General features: G+C 36.8%; 1 protein-coding gene across 10 annotated transcripts in view; it reads left to right on the forward strand.

The window, feature by feature from the left end:
* The window catches only part of LOC128994791 (F-actin-monooxygenase Mical-like), a 135,420-nt gene that overhangs the window by 8,673 nt on the left and 106,059 nt on the right, over positions 1-20,688 (forward strand). For 8 of the 10 annotated variants that reach the window (XR_008490918.1, XM_054419561.1, XM_054419564.1 and 5 more), the window contains exon 2: positions 799-872. The gene's annotated coding sequence lies outside the window, so the exon portion shown is untranslated. Of the gene's footprint in view, positions 1-798; positions 873-17,186; positions 17,231-20,688 lie in introns of all 10 variants that reach the window. The other 2 variants (XM_054419562.1, XM_054419563.1) reach the window with 2 other exon arrangements.

Genomic DNA, 20,688 nt, shown 5'->3' on the forward strand with positions numbered 1-20,688 from the left:
TCAAATATCAAAGTTATGTCCCAATTATTCAACAACTTCTAGTTCACTTGCGTTGTAATGCCTGTAGGCCTATACTATTTTACTGTTTTGCGTGTAAACTGCTCTATCCAGGAATTTTGATACATTGTCCCAGGAAAGTGGTGGTGGGCGAAAGCAGGAAGCAGGGAGGAGAGATGTAATGGTAACAGTGCCTAGTCTATGTGCTGTACTAGGAAGCAACGCCGGTCGACCGTTCCTTGTTAGTAACTAATGTAATGTTGCGTGGCGGCAGTCACTCCGGAAATGGGTGATTTTGTGTATTTTAGGACCGTCATTGGTGCCAGGAATGTTAATCGAAATGTCTTGCGGTGGTTTATTTTTCGTAGAGTTAACGGAAAGTTTATTTGTAAAAACACTTCCAATAACTACGTCTTTTTCATAATTCACACAATGACACATAAAACGGTGGACGTTTGTTCGCCGTGTCTATTTGGTGGTGGTGTATCTATGACGGACACGTTTGTTGGGTGTTTTTAGACTACTGTACATTCAATTTGATTTTGGATTTGATAATTTGTAACAATGATCTGAAACTAGTAATCCTTTGTCTAAGCGGACAAAGTACTTTATCATACTGTAATATTTATTTCGATTCCTCGGTCTAGATTGTTTAAGTTCAACGAATGATTTTGATAAGTAAAGTTAGTGTGTACAGTATAATTGAAATAGTGACGTACTTGTGTTGTAGTCAATCTACTTGTAATTGGTCAAGTATGTGAATTATCTCTACCAGTGTTTAATTACTGGCTTTGCCTGCAGTGGTCGCGGATCCCCAACATGCCCGCCTGTGACCATGTCCGTTCCTTCAATCGACTGCTTCTGCAAACTGATAGGTAGGACCTTTTCCTTTAACTACTACTTTTAAAATATCAATGCATATGCTTGCAATAGTTTGAGAGTTTAAATTTAGACAGTAGCTGGACACTTATAAACTAGGACGAACATAGTGTTGTAAGACAGTTACTCTGTAACCACTGAACTGCAGCGTTTAGGAGTTCGATAAGTATACAAATTTCGCTGACTACAGTAGTGTAGCGGTAAATTTAATTTGCTGCAAGTTTAACTGGCTAGTAATTTCAGTGTGATGTTTCCGCGGTCAAATAATGTAGATTCGTGGACTTCGGAGTTTTAAATATAAATATTTAATCTAATTTTCCACAAATATTTTGTAGAATACTCGTCATAAAACACTTTTACTTAAAAGATACTTGTCCTTCTCATTATCCCATGCTTGTAGTTATGTATTTTTTCCCTCATCCACTAGTTGTAAAGTTTTCTTTGCATGCTAATCATGTTACAAGTCAGACATCAGGCATTTAAGCAAGCTTATCATTGAGATAAACTGGATAAGAAAATGATTGAATCTCTCACAAATCGTTCATAAAAGTTAAAGCTAGTTAAGACTGATTTTATATCAGGTAAACGGGATTTAAACTATTTGACAAAAGCCAGGAAGTGAGAGAAACTTCGTGGCATTGGCATTGCACGTTGAACTAACAATGCGGTCGAATATCAACAGTCAACACGCAGTGAAGTTCACGCGATGGTTATCACAGACCTTGACCTGCGTTACCTACAATCTGCCAAATATCGGCAGTAGGCCTATCTATCACGACGTTGTCACTTGTCTCTAGCAGAGCAATGGATCTTTGCCGTCATAGAAAATTGTTATTACGGTACGTGAAAACTGTACCAAAAAATGGAAATGTGTGCCTAACATGTAACAAATACTTCCTGTAGAATTGATTTTTGGATACTGAAATAATCCTCCCTCCATTATACGGACTAGCAGTATTGATTTTTTTTTAATAATCGTATAAGGGTGTAGAAATAGTCTGTGTGAACGAGGACTTTATTTATACCAACTGTCACAATTTCTATAGAACAAAATTTGTTTTATCTTTGCATAGGATTTAAAGAACCGACTTCTTGTTCTTACAACCTTCTTGTTCTATTTCGTACATGGATATGATGCAAGTGTTTTGTTGGTTTTAATTTAGATGGGCCAGTCAGTCCCATACTGTGAAAGCAAATATCGTGGCGTGTACGATAAAACTGTTATCTTTGACTGCTGATTTGTTATCATCATTAAGCGTAGACACTAAGCATAACTAAGCATTGCTGGTGATTGATATAAAATAAACACAAATGGATTATAGTTCTACTAAGACTTTAGAATAAATCGACTCAAGACTCGCTGATGCACCCACTGATCCGAAGCGGTGAACAAGTTTTTAGACAAGTTGAAATGTAGATCACGGTCGTTCGTCATTTTGTAGACAGATCTGACACGTGTTTTTACAATATGAGTGACATGATTTTAAATGTATGACACTTAATGGCGAGGTCACTTGGTTTATACTTATGGTAATGCGTATAGGCTATACTTTTTGATAACGTCAACGTGTTAACCCAAATTAGGTTGGATCAAATCCTGGTTAATGCGAGTACTTGATTTAAGTACAACTTTCGTGTTACAACATCTCCAGAATCGCTCTGTGTTGGAGTCGAGCCAGCTGCCTACATATATAAAGGAGACTATCACACCTCGGCTGTCGAGTGCCCAGAATGTTGCTCGTATTCGAGCATTGCATGGTGCGTTACCGTGTTTCATACCCTGATCCACCGGGAAGTGTTGCTACGCTCCGTTCTGCAGCGGCGCGCTCGTAAATTTCCTCCGCTTAATTAATTCAGGCCGTGCAGTTACAGACGCGTGGGCAAAGTAGCGCGTGGCGAACTGGGGGATTGATGGGGACGAAAAAAACGACCGAGATCCGGGGAATTGGGGGATAGCGGTCGCCGAGAGGGGTCTATTATCACTCCTTGGTGCAGCAAATGACAGCTGGGGGATCACGGGGGGTCCAGCAACGACAGATACACCCGCGCTTTCTGTGGCACCACCCAGGCTTATCGCGACTTGATCTACCATTGCAGGTACCAACGTTACTCTGAAAGACACCGATCCGAAACCTTTTGGAACATTACCTTTCAAAACAGTTCCTTTCGGAACAGTGCCCTCCGATGAAATAAGTTCCAGACTTATGTCTGGCCGTACATATATTTTGAAATATTTTGGAGCAGTACCTTTCGAGGGGATGCTTTCTGAGCAATCCTGTGCACCGCAAATTTGTTGTTGGAATAGATATGTTGTAGAACTATATTTTATTAGTGTGAAGAAGTTGGATAAATCACCGATTGTGTCGTGTAAGTAAATTGTGTTGATTGTCAATACAAATCGTGACTCATTGATGTTTTGGCTCTACAGTAGTTAATTGTTCCGTTCAAATCTAACCAGCGCGAAAAATTATACGAAACTTATGAAAATTGCCAAAAAAACTATCTTTTTGATTGCCGATATTAGTCCACAGTGTCAGTTACGGTATATCGATATGCATGGCAAATTCTAACCATCATTGACGTTGTTCATGTCATAATGACGCCTATAATGGAGTATGATCCTTATGTTCACTGACCTAAACCACAGACTGTGTGCTTCAACTAACTCGATAAATATCAAACGGAATACATTAGCTTATCTCCACGTCTTTTCTTTTTCTAGTATTCGTGCTTGAATATTTCAACTGCTACGATGAGGACAATGTTACTGCTACAAGTTGGACGATGTTGGTGATGGACTTTTAAAGCAAAATAAGATAACATATTTTTATTACGTAGAAGGCTAAATCACTTTCAACAATAAAGAAGTTTGAGCTTCCACACGACCCAAGAGTCCTGCGAAACGAGTCGTTTTTCATCCTCGGTCAAGCTTGAGTTATATCATTGTTCGTTGGTTATACCCACCGATATATAAACACAACAAGGTCGTATCGAAAAGTGTGATTGTTGGAGTTACTGTAGGCATATTAAAAAATATTTTATTTTAGCTCTAACTTCATGTTGCCTTTTGGGAAGTCGTTTCAATCGTTATTGGAAATCATGGGTCGAAGAACACTGATATAGCCACTGAAATACGATTTACAACACTTGAATTTGAGTTAACACACACTACCGCCACGAGCAGGCTCGGTAGTGTGTAGTGTGAAGTATCGGTTGTTACAAGGCTAGAGAGCGGTGAAGGGTAAAGTGTTCACATTTGCATGGCTTACGTAAGCTTAGCTCATCACGTCACATACTCTCCTGTGTAATTAACATCACGGTTCCCAACTTATGTCATGAGGTCAGTGACCCGGCTTGGATAACTACGTGGATTCGTGGTCCGGGTGGTTCGGTTCCCACCAAGTGACACTAGTACTTGAACCGCGCGTGTGTCTGTTTCTAGTCGTGTAATAGGTACTCAGTTTCCGGGTGTGTTGGTTACGTTCAGATTTCAGCCTGTTTGATTCATAGGTATTTAAGTAGAAGGTAGCGTTGTGTATGTGTCCTTTGAATAACGTGTATGTAGTTTTGACGTGCTGTTTGCACTTTCATGTACTGTTTTAACTAATTTCTGCTCAAATCAAATATTTTGTTGATGCTTGAGCAGCGCTATGATCTTCATCCGACCTGTGCGAAGTGTAAAGAGATGAACTAAACGATTGCATTCATAGTTGCTGCCACACATTTCTTAGAGACGAAATCAAGGTGGCGATTGCAGCCAGTAGCGACAATGGAGCATGATTCACCCGCGGCCTTGCCAGCTGCAGTCAGCTGTCAGAATCAGCTGGTTGCACAGCTGGGCACGCCTTGAGGAAGCCATGGCGCACCGCGCTTGTCGGAAATGCTGGCAATCCGTTTATCGCGCAATTTGATTACTTGTTGCTTGCCAAATACTCACTAAGCCGTACACCAGCGATAAACCTTGAGGAATATTATCACAGAACAAGGATAGAGATATTATGTCACACAATTGCCAAGGCTTCGTCGTTTTTACCGAAATAGTTCTGTAGGAAAAAGTCCCTGAGGCATTGAGCTAAATTTGGCTCTTTGTAAATTCTCGACCTTTCGACAAGACTGTTTTTATCCATGATGTACATGAGCAATACGCAGGTATTGGAATTCATATAATTTAGTTAGGAACAAAGTAAGGAATAAATAGCCCAATCAACAGTCGAATCAACAGTACTTGTCTGCGTGTCATAGTGAGAAAATCACTAATTAAAACATTTTACCGTGTTAGGTTACAGTGTTGATTGTTAAGTGATGTTTACAGCATCAAAAAATGTTGATCTTCAATGTTGAAACTTTTAATTTAACCTTGTCGCTTGCCTACCGTATAATATTCCAATTAATATTCTCATTCGTTGCCTAAGTTATTGAAAACGGAAACTTGCTAACGTTTCTTAGCATGCACCCTAATAATTAAAAAACCCTATATAGGCTCAAAACACCACACACAGTTAACTTAGTCCAATGGAAATGTTTAAACATACATTACCAAGAACCACGTGTTTTATTAATGATAAGCTTTCTAAACCAACCTAAGCAAACCTTAAACCAACATTCTTATCTTTTATGTGAGAAAGTTTGTCCAATATACTACTGTACCACTTCATCCCCCATAAAACAGTTTTCAAGGCACTATTGAAAATTAAAACTACCTTAACTATTGTAATTGCCTTTAGTTGTTATTTTGAGAATAGTTACGAAATGTCTATTTTAAGCTTCATTTTAAATAGGATACGAGACGTAAACCAACAATAACTGGCAATAAATCAATGTAGATAATAAGAAGATGAAGAAGACAACATTTTTATTTTCCAACCAAATTATACTTTTAATTGTAGATGGAGATTCAATTTCCCCCCTTTCAATAATACAAATAGTAATTGATCTACCATGTTTACAAAGTCAACGTGAAACGTGATAAATGTTTGCCCACGTGTTGTTCGATCAATGTCCAAACAATTGTTTTCTGTAGGATTTGTTTAACAACAAATCATTTTTAAATCACGTGTCCGCTTCCTACGGTAAGCCGCGGTAGGTAGCGGGTAGCGGCTGGTCAGCTGATCGGCTTGGTCAGGGCGAGGTGAAGTAACGATTGACATTGATCTTGTTAAGTCTGACAGTAACTAGAGGTTAGTGACCCAGTATAGTCGCTCTAGGGAAGCCTATCAATTACACTCATTTCTGCAGGATTAGTCGTGGTGGTCGGCCGATTTATACACAAAATATCCTATTATTTGTCGTAGAACACCGATTATAAATATTTCACGTGTTGTTGTGTGATATCACATTAATTTATTTCACGCTTTGGTAGATGTAATCTCATTTATCCCGCAATTTGCAAAGTGAATTCTATTTTATCCCACTCTTAGCTGAACAAAATTTTATTTATCCTTCTCTTTGCCATCATTTTATCCAAAATTTTGCCAAATTAAATTCATATTTACCCAACACTTTTCAGGGGAAAATCCTATTTTATTTCACTCTGCCAAACAAAATCTTATTTCTTTCAACTCTTTGCCATTTGAAATCCCCCTTTATGCTTAAACAAGTGCTTAAAATTATGTTATGTTCTTTTTGTTGTTACTCCTTGGCCTTAATTAACATGCGATTTGTGTTTTTGAAAAGAAAGCTCTATTGATCGTCCTAAAATCATCCGCCTGTTTTAACGTAAAGTAGACCCCTTGGCCTGTCGGTGTTACCCCCTTGGAGACAAATAAGGTGATGAACCATTGAAGCCGTTGCTCAATCCTGTTGTAGAGAAACCAACCAATTCTCCAGGGGAAGACAGCAACACAAAATCCATTGACTATGCTCTCTATAGACACTCTGCTCTGATTTATACTTATATACCTATTAAGGTCCGCAAACAGTTCAATGTGCTTTGTTTGAATTTGTCTTAAACTATCTAACACCATACTAACCAACTTGGTGTTTAATCTATGGTAACACTTATGAGACTAACATTCCTTATACACGGCTACGCCATTTCAATTGCGTTATAAATCCGCATTATTGACTTAGCAAGGTAATGCAGTTCAAGGTTCACTCGTGATGAAATGGACTATTGTTTGACATCGACTTCATGCAATAAGCAGTCTACTGGACTTGACAAGAATAACTAAACCTAAGACTCAGACTATATTAATTTCAAACATTAAACATTTAATTTAAATGCTGAGAATAATTAGATGTGTTCAAGACATCTACATACAATCGGTGAACAATTGCATGTGTTTTGAGAATTTGTAAACAGTTTATGGATTAAAATTAAATTTAGAAAACCATTTTAAGATGTTGTTATTAGGTTCTTTAATAGGAATACTTAAAGAAAACTACAATTATATTTTAACTATACACACATTTACTAGAAAAACGTCGATTGGGTTATCCGTAATATCTATAGGTTATATTAATAGGCAAGCATGTTTCTTCAAAGCATTTTTTCTAAGCTCGTGTGCATTGCAGGGAAAATCTACGCATACTTTTAACAGAGATATTTTCTTGTATATGTGCAGAATCCCTTTATAAATTAAAATAGGTGAAAAAACACAAAAAATGAATTTACACATTTAAAAACAATAAACATGGGCCTAATGGGTTGCCATGCTGGTAACGATTTAATCAACACCATTAATATCAAAGATATATTACTCAATACTCATAATTTCGACGTAGGCTACCTATCGTAGTAAATTAAATATTACCAATGCACGCTAAAAACTATTACAATGAGGATCGTTTCGATATTCACCGTTGTAAATAAGTTATCACAATCGTTCTAAAGTAAAAAGTGTAATTTACTCAAATATTCTATTTGTGCTGGTTAGTGATTTAGTAATATACATCAGGTACACAGGCACACACTGATGCTCGTTTGCACATCTATACACATGTAAGATCATGATGTATGCATTATCGTTTCATCGAGAAATCACTATCATTTTATCGTACAAAAAGTATCACCACAGAACAATCCGACCGTGCAATCGAGAAAGAGAAAACACCGGTTTGGTGCAGGACATTCCCAGATTGGGTGAAAAAGTGCGCAGATCCGCAGACGAAAGTGGTGGCTTTCGACCAATCAAGCGATGCGAGAGCGGAGAGAGTGAAATAGTGAAACAGGTACGAAACAGGACTGATGCCTTCTGGCGTGGTGAGATCACAGAGGTAAATTTTGACGGTGGGAGTAAGTGGGTGTCTATGTCTAGCTGGTAACAACGATGGCATGGTGGACATAAAGGTTACTACGACAATGAGAGATGATAGGAGAGCCTAGAGTGAAACAGGTACGGCGGACTGATGCTTTCTGGCGTGGTGAGATCACATAGAGCAGAGGTAAATTTTGACGGTGTCCAGTTGGTAACCACGATGAAGTGGTGGATAAAAAGGTTGCTTCGACAATGAAGTGATAACAGTAGAGCCTAAAGAGTTAAATATTGTAACATTACGGTGGACTGTCGACTGAGTAAGATCACGTAGAGCAGAGGTAGCTTCTGACAGCTGGTAACACGCCGCGATGACATTACTTACTTTGTACCGCAGAATATAAATTACTCTTTGGTTGTGATTGCTATATTTATCATTTCCAAAAGTACCAAAAATCTCTTAAGTTATCGTGGTATTGGGCATTTTTCCCTGTGAACATTTTCACCTCGACACCCATTGTTTCAACTGAAATATAAAATGTAAAGGTTCAGTAGAATGTAATCTTATGCAACATATTTTGTTGTGTTCCAATCGAGTGATCGATTTTGCTGATTGCATCTCAGTATCGATTAGTCGTCTCGTCAAGCGCCGCTGCTCACGACTACCGGCTACACAGGCGATATATCGTGATCATGACTGATAATACGTCAGCCGTTCACGACTGGCGGTAGGCGGTGGAGGTGGAGTAACTGTTATTGCGAATATAAGACGAGTGAGGGATTATAGCGAGTGTCGGAACTGCACATGGTAGTGTCGGATTTTTTGCCGGAAATATCAAATAATATGACAATGACTTGTGCATCGTGCTCAGCACCTTTTTTCAAATACACTAGCCTACATCATTTTTGTCTAAAACGTAAACATAGCTTGACTTAAATGTCGACTGTTGGATGTTTATATACAGGCTTGTTTGTTGGTCCTCCCATCCATTATGGCACCCCTCACCTCGGCTTATGGTTTGGGGGAGAGGCGGACTTGGTTTGTGTTTTATAAATGAGCGAGCTCGGCCGCCCATTGAGGGTGTTCAGTTTTCTTACTCAGATAAGCCTTCCACGACATTACACTTAACCACTCGATCCTGAGTGTTTGGTATTTTACTTAACCACTTTATTTCAACGCTCCAGTGAAAAGTGGACAAAATCATACGAAACAACATTGAATTCAAAGCTAATTGCAGCGTTAAAAACAGCACACATTTAGTTAATCGATTAGAACCGTAAATATTCCGTCCCACGCACAATTTGTATCATTTGATGTAACCAATTTGTACACAAGTGTGCAAATTGATGAAACCAAGTAGAACAATATGTAAGAACCATACCAAGGGATCTTTGGAAAATGAACAAAATAGCAGAGTTAGTATCTCTTTTAAAAATCGTACTAAAACAGAACTATTTCGAGTTTAACAGCAAATATTATCTACAAGAACAAGGATTAGCTATGGATGGGTTCGCCCTTATCATCAATTTTATCTGAAATCTTCCTTGATAACATAGAACAACAGCGCATATTGGCCACATTAATGCGCATAAAGGAAAGATTGTTTACTGGCACCGATATGTTGATTATGTGTTTTGTTTATTCAAATGCAACAATAAACAGATTGACTTGTTTGGAAAATACCTGAATAACATCCTTCCCAGGCTTAAATTCACAACAGAACACGAGAAAAATTCCTCGGTCAACTTTCTTGACTTGACAATAGCTAAATCGGACAACAAACACATTTTTAACATCATATAGAAAACCCACTAGCACATATACGACACAGGAATACACCATTATCGGAAAGCCAGGCGTTTACAAGCTAAAATGTGGGGAATGTGATTCGTATTACATTGGACAGCCTGGTAGGTGCTTTAGAGCACATAAGCGCCATTAAGAAACCCAAACCTGCTTCAAATTATGCCGAACACATTCAACAGTATTGCCATGATTATTCCGACTTAAACAGTTTAGAAATACTACATATTGGCACTAAAAATCACAAACTTAATTGCATCGAAAATTTCCATATCTACATCAGTACAGCTAAAGAACCCAACTTGGTAATTAACTCCCAAACAAATTCAGCAGCCAATCCAATTTTTGAAAAAATAATAGAAATCCAACAGGAAAGAAATAGTTTGAGTAGATAAGGTTGGCACACCGTGTTATCAGCTGTTCCGGTTATCCACGTAATCCTGCAGTGACCAGGATTGAACAGTCGGTCATCAGTTTTTTAAGCCGTGCACGTGCTCTAAATGTTTTCGTGTTTTCGTGTGTCCGTCCTGTTGTTATACGTCTAACATTTATTCACCCCCTGACGCAATGCAAATGAAGACTTTTCTTCGTAGTGTAGACTATAGTTTGGTGTACCACTACGCACGTGAAGATGGAGTTATCTCTGAAACGGCCTTAGTGCAGTATCGCCCTGATTGCGTAGATGGAACAACCAAATATATATATGGGGAACCAAATATATTATTATTATATTTTTACGCAATCTGCCACACTCAAGAATATAGGCTAAACTATTAAACTTTTAAATCTACTTTTTACTCCTAAATTAATTGTTGGAGCATTGGGTGATTCAACACGAATATACACTTTACCATTTGCAATTGCAAAACATAGCCAAGATCAAATTGAGGCACACTCTTTGGGATGTTGCGTTTCGAGTCGGTGTCGAAAATTAAAACACGTATCCCTAATGAAAGAGCCGCGGTCATTTCGGCTACGGGATGCAATAATGGCATTTCCCGCCCCTGTACCAGGGCTAGGTAAGGGGTAGGTCGACGGGGAGGGGGGAGATGGCATTATGTATGCACAAACAGCAGCCTTTATATCAACCTACTTTGATAATATTCCCCGCTTTACTGTTAACTTGAATCAAAGTGTAAAGAGATAGATTTCATTCTGTACTCTGAATTTAATAGACAATTTTCAGCACCAGGTGCTTTAAATGGTTATTTATTGCTACAGTATTAGCCAGTGAATTGCTTGCATGCATTACTGTTTAAAATAAAATTTTCAGAGATACGCAATTTTCAAAAATTAAATACTTAAAAGTAATGGCGTTGGATATGAATATTAAAATATAGTGTAATGATAATCACACACTCTTGAATTATTATTGAGGGAGCCTACACCCCTTGGATTTCATGCCTTCCACCTTCCATTCCTATGCATGCTAGGAATTACTATCCCAAGGATGCCGCATCACTAATAAATATCTTCAAGAATATCTGAATGATAAGGCAAGATATACTATACTTTGGCTTTAAACATCAGTTTAAAACCATTAACCTAAATTCCTCCCTGTTTTAAAATTCGTTCTTTACCACACGTGTCAATTACAAACATGTTAATTTACAGTACGACATTTAAAACCACAGTGTGTAGATTAGCCTACTCGAAATTATTTGAACTATGATATAATGCTACAAACTAAACTTTATCCCACAAATTGTCAATATATCCTCTTTTCCCATGAAAATCCCAGAGGGAACTCTCCCGCCATCAGTTGACATCCCGCGGTGAGCCTCTTAATTATGAAGGATCTGGCGGAAGAAAATGGAAATGGAGACCAACACCTGCAATTGTGATGATCTAATGTTGACTCTGGTAGTTTGTCTATTATCTTCTCACAATCCGAGTAGCTGAGTTTGGCTGTCGTGGTACAAAATGGCTCGTTCTTCTTTGAAAAAGTTTTGTTTAACGCCAAAGTCGATATGAACATTGGTTTATCAGGTTATTTTTAAATGAAATATTCAAACTTCATACTTAAGTGTATTGTTAGCTTAGTGTTTAGTCTAGTACACTTTAATGTGGGGATGGGTATCGATCCACGAGATATTCCAAAAATGTTTTATGGGTTTGGGCAGTTTTCCTTTGGTTGTCTTTCTCTTATAATGTGTAGAAACGAACTACACAAACTCTGTGTTAGGAATAACTGCTGCAAGGCTTGTAATGATGATACCATTGTATGAATACAAGGTGTATTTACAGATATTCCAGTTATTCTAACTGATTTTCCTTTACATGCATGTTCCAATGCCCTAGACCTGGCGACCGTTCCCGTTCTGCAAATTTCAGGTTTCATTACATGTCCCAGACACAAATCCTTCGTAGAATTTGATCAAATGTATAAAGTCGAGTGGTTTGTCTCAGATAGAACAGAATCTACTCACTAAGTTTCGCTCCCAATATACAGGGTGTCACAAAAAAGTGTGATGGGCTATACAGGACCTAATTCTACATGCAAAAATAAGTCAAAAATGATGAATAATTTTTTTTGGATTTCGGCTTAGTTTAGCCGTAATCCGCCATTTTGTTTTTTGGGGAAAATATTTATTATTTCTAAATCCCTTTGAGATATTTTTACGAAACTTGGCAAAATTGTTTACACTTTAGTAAGTAACATTTATAAAAAAAATTATTATTTTAACTTTCCAAATTTCAAAATGGCGGCCGTTTGAATTTTGTAATGCCAAATTTCATGAAAACCGGTACCTAAATCAAAATTTTGTAGGAGACAAAAGTTTTAGTATTACATACGATATAATGCAAGCCAGCACCAACGGTTGTTGAAATACTCTACAAGACTCCTACTCTTCCTTGTTCAGTTAGTGATCAACGACATACGACGACAATAAAGTATACCTGACCTTGTCAACGCCACGATAGGTGTAATTTTCTTATTGGAAGCGCCTACGCATGAAATGACTTACACGAACAATGCCGCCTCCTTGGAATCGCTCGTAAGTGTCAATTCCTCTCGTTTACTTTCTTTCAATATAGATAGATCTCAAAGGATTGTGTTTTTGGTTGGTTGTCTTCATATAGTGATAAGATGTATTTCCCCAACGATGAATCTGAATTTATTTTGCATATTTAAAATTTAGGCACTCACATATTCTTTTTGTGGAGCCGATGAGATGCCACGGAGAAAGCCTTACTAAATTGACTCAACCGTCTTATTTCCACCGTAGGAGTGTCAAACAAATGTAAAGAAATAACGCCATTGATTATATATCTCTTAAGATTATATTTTGTGTAGTTAGTGGTATTTCTTTTGTAAATCGAGAATGACTATACATTTCAAAAGTTACATTAGTAACCTAAATAAGTAGAAAAAATCCATGCTCTAAGGGATCAGAGTTAAAGTTGCACTATGAAATATGTTTTAGTCAATGTAATACAATTAGATTAATTATATTTAATTCCCTGAGCCAAATAGCTTGCTGGCTAGTGCTGTAATGTAAATGTTGTACTAGAGTACAAAGTCACTGGAGTAGTCCGTCACTAGATATAGATACTTGTGGGAGGTTTCAGTCCGATGGGTCACTACACTGTACCGGACTGGAGTGACCCGCTTTGGCTGATCTTGCATTGATTATTGCACCATACTGTGCTATTATTGTATTTAATTACTTGTTTAATATCAAAGATGTGAAGTTAGTAGTTTAAACGCGATATAGAGTGTACTTATTATTCTTTGAGGCTGTATCTACACGATCGATGTAGGTATAGATAATGCTGATACCATTGACTATAATCTTGCATAATCAATAAAAAATCTCAAAAATAATATTCTCTCAAAAATATATTATCTTTAAAAAAGGAAACACACAATAAACAATGCAGTACAATATATTTTCATATAATAAACAATAATTAAAACACTAACCCTACACATTTACCTATTTAAATTTTTTTTTTCATTTGGTTTTTAATATTTAGCATAAGTTGTATGTATAAAATTATTTAAATCAAAATCTAGAAAGATCTCTGTAAAAATAAAATTTTCCATTAGTCAACGTGTATGAGGTTGAACAAAATGTAAGCAATTTTATGCGGCTATTTAAAATTATTGTTGTAACCAACCTTAAAAATGAAAAAAAAGAAAAAAAAACACAGTTTGGATGATTGTTTTTCAAAATGACCTTGTTAAAATATAAAAAAATGGCCATTCGGCCTCCTGTATAGCTGAAAGAAAATAACGGTCATCGTTAGTTGCCCAAGCAGGCCGACATCGCTGAGAAATCAAGCAATGTGTTCGTTCTGTCAGGCGTGGTGTTAACATAACTGTTAATCTAAAAGATCACGCGCATGCTTAGTACCGGGTTTTATAAACATGTAAGTATTACAATTACAATTTTTTAAATTAAATGAATCTCCGTTGCAGTTTAGAGTCGACAAAACATTGATTGATCGATAGTTTATTATAAGCAAAATCAAATTATAATGATTTTGGCTGTTCAATCTTATTTAGCTTTTTCTGTTCTCTAATTTTAGGGTTCATAATTGGTGATATGCGTTTCACTTTCACAAAGTATTTTTTTGTGATGTGTATCAATTCTTTTTGTGTCACTAATAATGTTATGAAAATGGACAAATTAAATTAGCATGCATTTGATCCCAAACATGAGTGAAATACGAGTGTGGAATGGATGATAACTTATGTAGCTTTGTTTTTGATTAAGATAAGCTACTTTTTAGTCAGTTATAATGACAAAAAGCAGAACAAACATGGGCAGCTTAATCTAGTTTCATTTAAAAATTACTGACTTCTTCAGGATCGAACCGGTGACTTTAAGACTTTTAGAATTACATCTATCATTAAACTACGTCAAGCGCAATCGGTTGCAAATTAGATTTTCGTAATATATTTAATTTATGTTTACGATTTTTAAAATTAAATTCAGGATTTCCATCTGTACTTTGTCTCCGCCAAGCTGTAGTTATTCCCCACGAGTCGACAATGAGTCACTGTGGGTAAATGGCCTCACATTTTATTGACCCTTCGTCGCGTCTGGCCGCCCACTGCGTACACAGATTTGCAATCAGTTTACCTCTTGTGATATCAAACTTTTATTTCAACAAGTACCTCAACATGTGCTTTGAACAGTGTACAGGGTGTTCCCGTATTGTCTACCAACCTTTTAAGATTTCATTTCTGGACCAAAGCCAAACTAATCTTCAAGGTACTGTGAATCAAAAAAGTATCTGAGGTCATAGGGTAACATCACTGCTAGTTAGCTGAAACAATAGCTGTTTCAATTGTCAGCTATTCCATGAGCGCTAATATTTTATGAACACAGTATCTTAAACATGAGTTTTCTCCCTTATTCACGAACCGATTTCTTATATTTAGTACCTTTAGAATATTAAGAACATTTTCTAATTAAAACACAACAAAATTAGCTTTCTTTACCTATATGGTTTTGATTTTACTGTATTTAATTTTAAAGACTTGATACGGCCGCTATACAAGATTTTCAAAAATAGGTCTTTACCATCTATTAAATAATGTAGGTTACTTATCAAATTTAAACTAGGTGTACAATGCAGTTGTCTGCTTGCAATATTGAGTGGAGCAAGCATATTAATTAAAAACTTTTTCAAGTCAATGCTACGTCTGTTATACGTGAATGGGATGTTTACTTATAGTATCCAAAGTTAATGTTACATTTAGTTCACGGTAATGAGATGTCTGAGAAGTCAATGGTACATCTGGCTCACATAAACAATGGGATGTCTACTTGCAGAACCCAAAGTCAATGCTACATCTGTTATACGTAAATGGGATGTTTACGTATAGTATCCAAAGTTAATGTTACATTTAGTTCACGGTAATGAGATGTCTGAGAAGTCAATGGTACATCTGGCTCACATAAACAATGGGATGTCTACTTGCAGAACCCAAAGTCAATGCTACGTCTGTTATACGTGAATGGGATGTTTACTTATAGTATCCAAAGTTAATGTTACATTTAGTTCACGGTAATGAGATGTCTGAGAAGTCAATGGTACATCTGGCTCACATAAACAATGGGATGTCTACTTGCAGAACCCAAAGTCAATGCTAAATCTACGTAAAGGGGATGTCTATTTGTAGAATCCAAAGTCAATGGTCCACTTGATTAAAATAAATGGAATGTCTACTTGCAGTATCTAATGTCAATGGCACGTCTGGTTGAAGTATATGGAGTATATGGTATACTTGCAGCACATATCCAAAGTCAATGGCATGTCTCTGAGTTCAAGTAATTGGAATGTCTACTTGCAGTATCTATGCTGTACCTTTTTCTTGTCCCGCTTCCAGTATCTAAAGTAAATGCTCAGTCAAATCATTCTGGTTCACGTCAATGCAATGTTTAATTTCTCTACCCAAAGTTAATTAAATATTTGGCTCACATAAATGGAATCCCTCTTTGCAGTATCCAAATAAGTAAGTGGAACGTCTCGCCTATTATCGGGTGAAAGAAGTAGATGGTCACGTGGTATTAGTTTTACAAGATGATTTTCCCTATTACAACTGCCAGAATCTTTCTTTATGCGTGTAAACTAGCAGTTCTGAATTACATTCAGTTTTAATCGACCTTTGACTCCCCTAAGTAGGACAGGATAAAGCTAGTTGACTTTGAATAGTCAAAGATATTATTGTGTGTATTGACATTAATTATTGTATGCATATTACTTGAGGACATGAGTTAGTTTTTCTTTACCAGAACGAGTGAGAAATGCAAACAGTAACGATTTTTCTCCATTCGTTATGGAAATTGATAAGAGAATAGACTAATAGATTTTTCAAGTTAAAATCTTTCTATTCCCAAACAGTCATATGTTGTGCATATAAGTGATCAAAACCTTATTATCCATTAATTAAATATTACCAATACAGTACAACCTTGATAACAAGACTCTCATGGGGATTATCAAATAAGACTTGTTATCAAGGTTGACTTCTTATCGAGGTTTGCAATAACATGAATTTAAAGGGTAAAATAAATTCTAGGGAGTTTGAAAATGACACTGGTTATCAAGGGTGACTTGTTATCGAGGGTCTTGTTATCCACTGTATTTATTAATGATTTGTGGCGATTTGATTGCGTTTTTCTGTATAGTTTTCTTTATGCCGAAGGATTTTTTGCTCGCCTCAATTATTGTGAATTTGAATTGGCGGCGTTTACATTTTTTACTTTTATACTTATACTGTAGGTCTAATAATATTTGCTAATTTACCTGTTACATTTGGTGTTTCAACACTAACACGCAATTTTTGTTTGCAGGTAAAGAAACAATCACACGATCACCTCCGAATGAATAACCCGCAGTAAGTTTTAGTTTGTTACAATTTCTATTCAAAAGATTATTGTAGTAGATGGATAACAAATCGCACTAGTTAAAATATTTAATCCAACACACTCCTAAGTTTACTTATTACAATGTGTATTGTCTTATAGTTTAGCACGCTATACTGAATTACATTTTTGAAGCTGTGTGTGCAGTATTGTTATGTTTATATCATACATTGTTGACGTACATAATGATCGTTCCAAGGCAATGAATGTCAACTAATTTTTCCTACAGTCACCCGACAAAGTTGGCTTCCTTGTACTGTTTATAGTACAGAAAGCTGCTAATTGCTGCATATTTATACTTTGCCGTACGGTTTATACTTTGCCGCACATCAGGATTCCAACGAAACAACACAAAACAGCGTGGTTCCATTATGCACGTAATCCGTGTAGGCTTGGAAATAGGTTGGCAACACTTAAAGATAATTATACTATGAACAGCTGATTGACTATTATAACTACGATTTAACCTGTCATTTCGTGTTTATAGTTTCGGTATTTCTGAACTTTCTGGACTTTTCTTTTAAACGTTTTTAAAACATTCCTACGATCTTAATAAACAAGAAAATACCTTTTAAGCATTTTTTTTAGGCGCGGAAACCACTTCAAATTACAAAAACATACGGAACTATATTCTCAAAACGCGGAGCACTTTCTTGCCGAGGAAAAATAGCGGAGTGATATGGACCGCGGGTACTACTTTCTCTAGGGCACCATTTGTGTTGCCAGCTGAACCTAAAAACGTGTTGCATAGTGTTTGAAAGATTAATTATTTATATGCTTTATAGTGACTATAGGAAAAATATAATGTGTAACACGAGTGAAAAAGGCCTTTGCTGCACTCGAGATCATTCCACACTCGCCTGCGGCTCGTGCGTAAACATTGCTCTCGTGTGCAGCAAAGTGCCACTTTCACCACTAGTTACACAAATAACTATTTCAACTCTGTTTTTTTATTTAGATATTACCTATAGGCCTACAGTTATATGAGTTTACATATATAGTTGTATTAGAGTTTTATAGCCGATATAGTTGTATAGTTTTATAGCAGTTTCCTTACAAATTTTACAGCAGAATAATGTTACCTATACAGTAGTTATCAAATTTTCCAATATTCTGTTCACTTCACAGAATTAAATGTTCGCCAAATTTGTTACCCGGTTTTTGATACTCCGAACTGTGCAGTTCTGTGAGTTTTATGGAATTAACGCCATTTAAATGTACCATTACAAAATTTACAGCAATACAATTTTCCGCATACTTAACAGATTTTGCAGCAATCTAAGGCGTACAAATTTTACTGAAATGGAATATGTTCCCTAGATTGCCATTGCCAGCTGTCCCGGTAGTACGTAGCCAGTAAGGCAGTACAGTAGCTACAGGAGAGTATGAGGATACGCTGTACTGTGCGTGCCTCGTGCTGCATTGCGGTTTAGCTAATTAATAGTTTAGCACAACACTATGGACGGTTATGTATATGTAGGTCCAATTATTCAACTTGTTGTATAATCATTTGCGCCTAACACCTACCTATCATTAGACACAGGTCGCGGAGTATACGCTATTTATGTGTGGTTTTAGAAACAATTACATCCACGCAACTTGCTCTAGGATACTTTAATTGGGTGCAACATGATCAAGTGAAATCATTTCAACAATATCATTAGACGTTAACATAATACGGTCATGGAATAGGAAGTACTGTAGATCGGAAGTGCGCCATAAAAAGTAGACCACAATCTAATTGTCCTAAGTTATAATTTCTTGACTAACCACAATGACTCGTTCTAAACTTTGTTTCATATTCCCAAATTTATTTCCAGCAATCCTACAGTTTAAAAATAGTCAATTGTGTTTTATTTTCGACTAGCTGTAACCCGCGAGCTTTGCCCCGTTTAACTTCTTAATTTTCAAGATTATCTCGTTCGCATGGCTCAATCACGTCCTGGTTGAAGTTTGTTCGCTACGCTCACTCACCTTTAGGTTGGAGCTCGTTCGCTACGCTCACTCACTTTTAGGTTGGAGCTCGTTCGCTACGCTAACTCGCCTCCAGGTTGAAGTTCGTTCGCTACGCTCACTCACCTTTTGGTTGCAAATTAGCTGTTGTCATAAATGTAAAAGAAATAATAGTGCTGCACCCTGTTGGTAATCCTTGTAACTTTAATGCTATTGAACATCATAGAACAGAACCAAACAGCTGTTAAGATTCAATAATTCCATTTCTCATAAGGTTAACATGGGAAACTCCAGAGCCACTGGGGCGGAGCCCGAAAGGATTTTTGAAATAAGAATATGCCTATATGTTAATCGGGAATGTGAGCTATCATCATGCCAAATTTCAGCCCAATCCGACCAGTATTTTTCGAGTTTACTTTTCCCATACACACATACACACATACAGCAACCACCTCTTTTTTATAATAGTATAGATTACTGCTAGCATTCTGATGGCATTTTAAATGATTAGAAAGATAAGCGAGACATTAGTAGTTTTCAATGTGAATTTATATTAAATAGGTAATCACTTTTACATTTTATGTTTGTGGTCTAAATGCGATAGAAAACAGTTCCATTAACCTACAACGAGGGATTTTGTTTTGCTAAATTTAGTTACTTTATTTTTATACGGATTTTTCCAAAATAAGACGTATTATTCCCGTAAGACAGGAAATTCGCCCATTAAACGAGCTAAATATGGCGTATGAAAGATACGTTTTAAAACTGAAATAGCTAATCACAGTGAATTTATGTATCGGCGGTGAATTATCGCAAAAAAAGGCATTCAAGCGATTTAAAAGTGTTGATAGAACATTCTGTTTCTCAGTCAGGAAAATATTGTTTGGTATCAAACATTGTGTTTATCCATCCTGTCTAAGGAAGTGTAACTACCACAAGAAATATATTATGTCTAACGAACGACCTCAATACCTGTAGTAGGTAAACTTGTACCAGAATATCTCGCCTAATCCTAATTGGAAGACAACACTCAGATGACATGGCAAGAGGTAGAGTAACATGTAGTCATCAATAATCCACTTCCTGTACAACACAATAGTGTCAGATGAGGCGGCTTGGTATCATGGCTAAATTTGCACGTCGAACTCCTGCCTCGTCGGTTTAATTTTAACACGCCCTCCTTCGCACGTCCATACCACATATACCACACTTCTTGACGCTTTGTAAAATATTCTTTGAGGTCAGTGGTGATTTCTCAGCTTGTGTCAGCTACAGTTTTGCTTGAATGTAAGAAATCATCTTTGTGTGTCGTGAACCATGAACATACATGTCTACAACACTACTCCTCACGAAAAAGAACGAAAAGTTTTGTAGGTGTGACACGTTGGGTGTAGGCCTATTTGATTTTTGATCACACAAAAAACAGAGAAAACTAGCTTTAAGAGTCAAATTGATATACTGGGGTACAGTAGTGACA

This window comes from Macrosteles quadrilineatus, unplaced genomic scaffold (assembly GCF_028750875.1).
Source record: "Macrosteles quadrilineatus isolate MER2022 unplaced genomic scaffold, UCM_ALF_1.0 Scaffold_5__1_contigs__length_97177068, whole genome shotgun sequence".
Lineage (NCBI taxonomy): Eukaryota > Metazoa > Arthropoda > Insecta > Hemiptera > Cicadellidae > Macrosteles > Macrosteles quadrilineatus.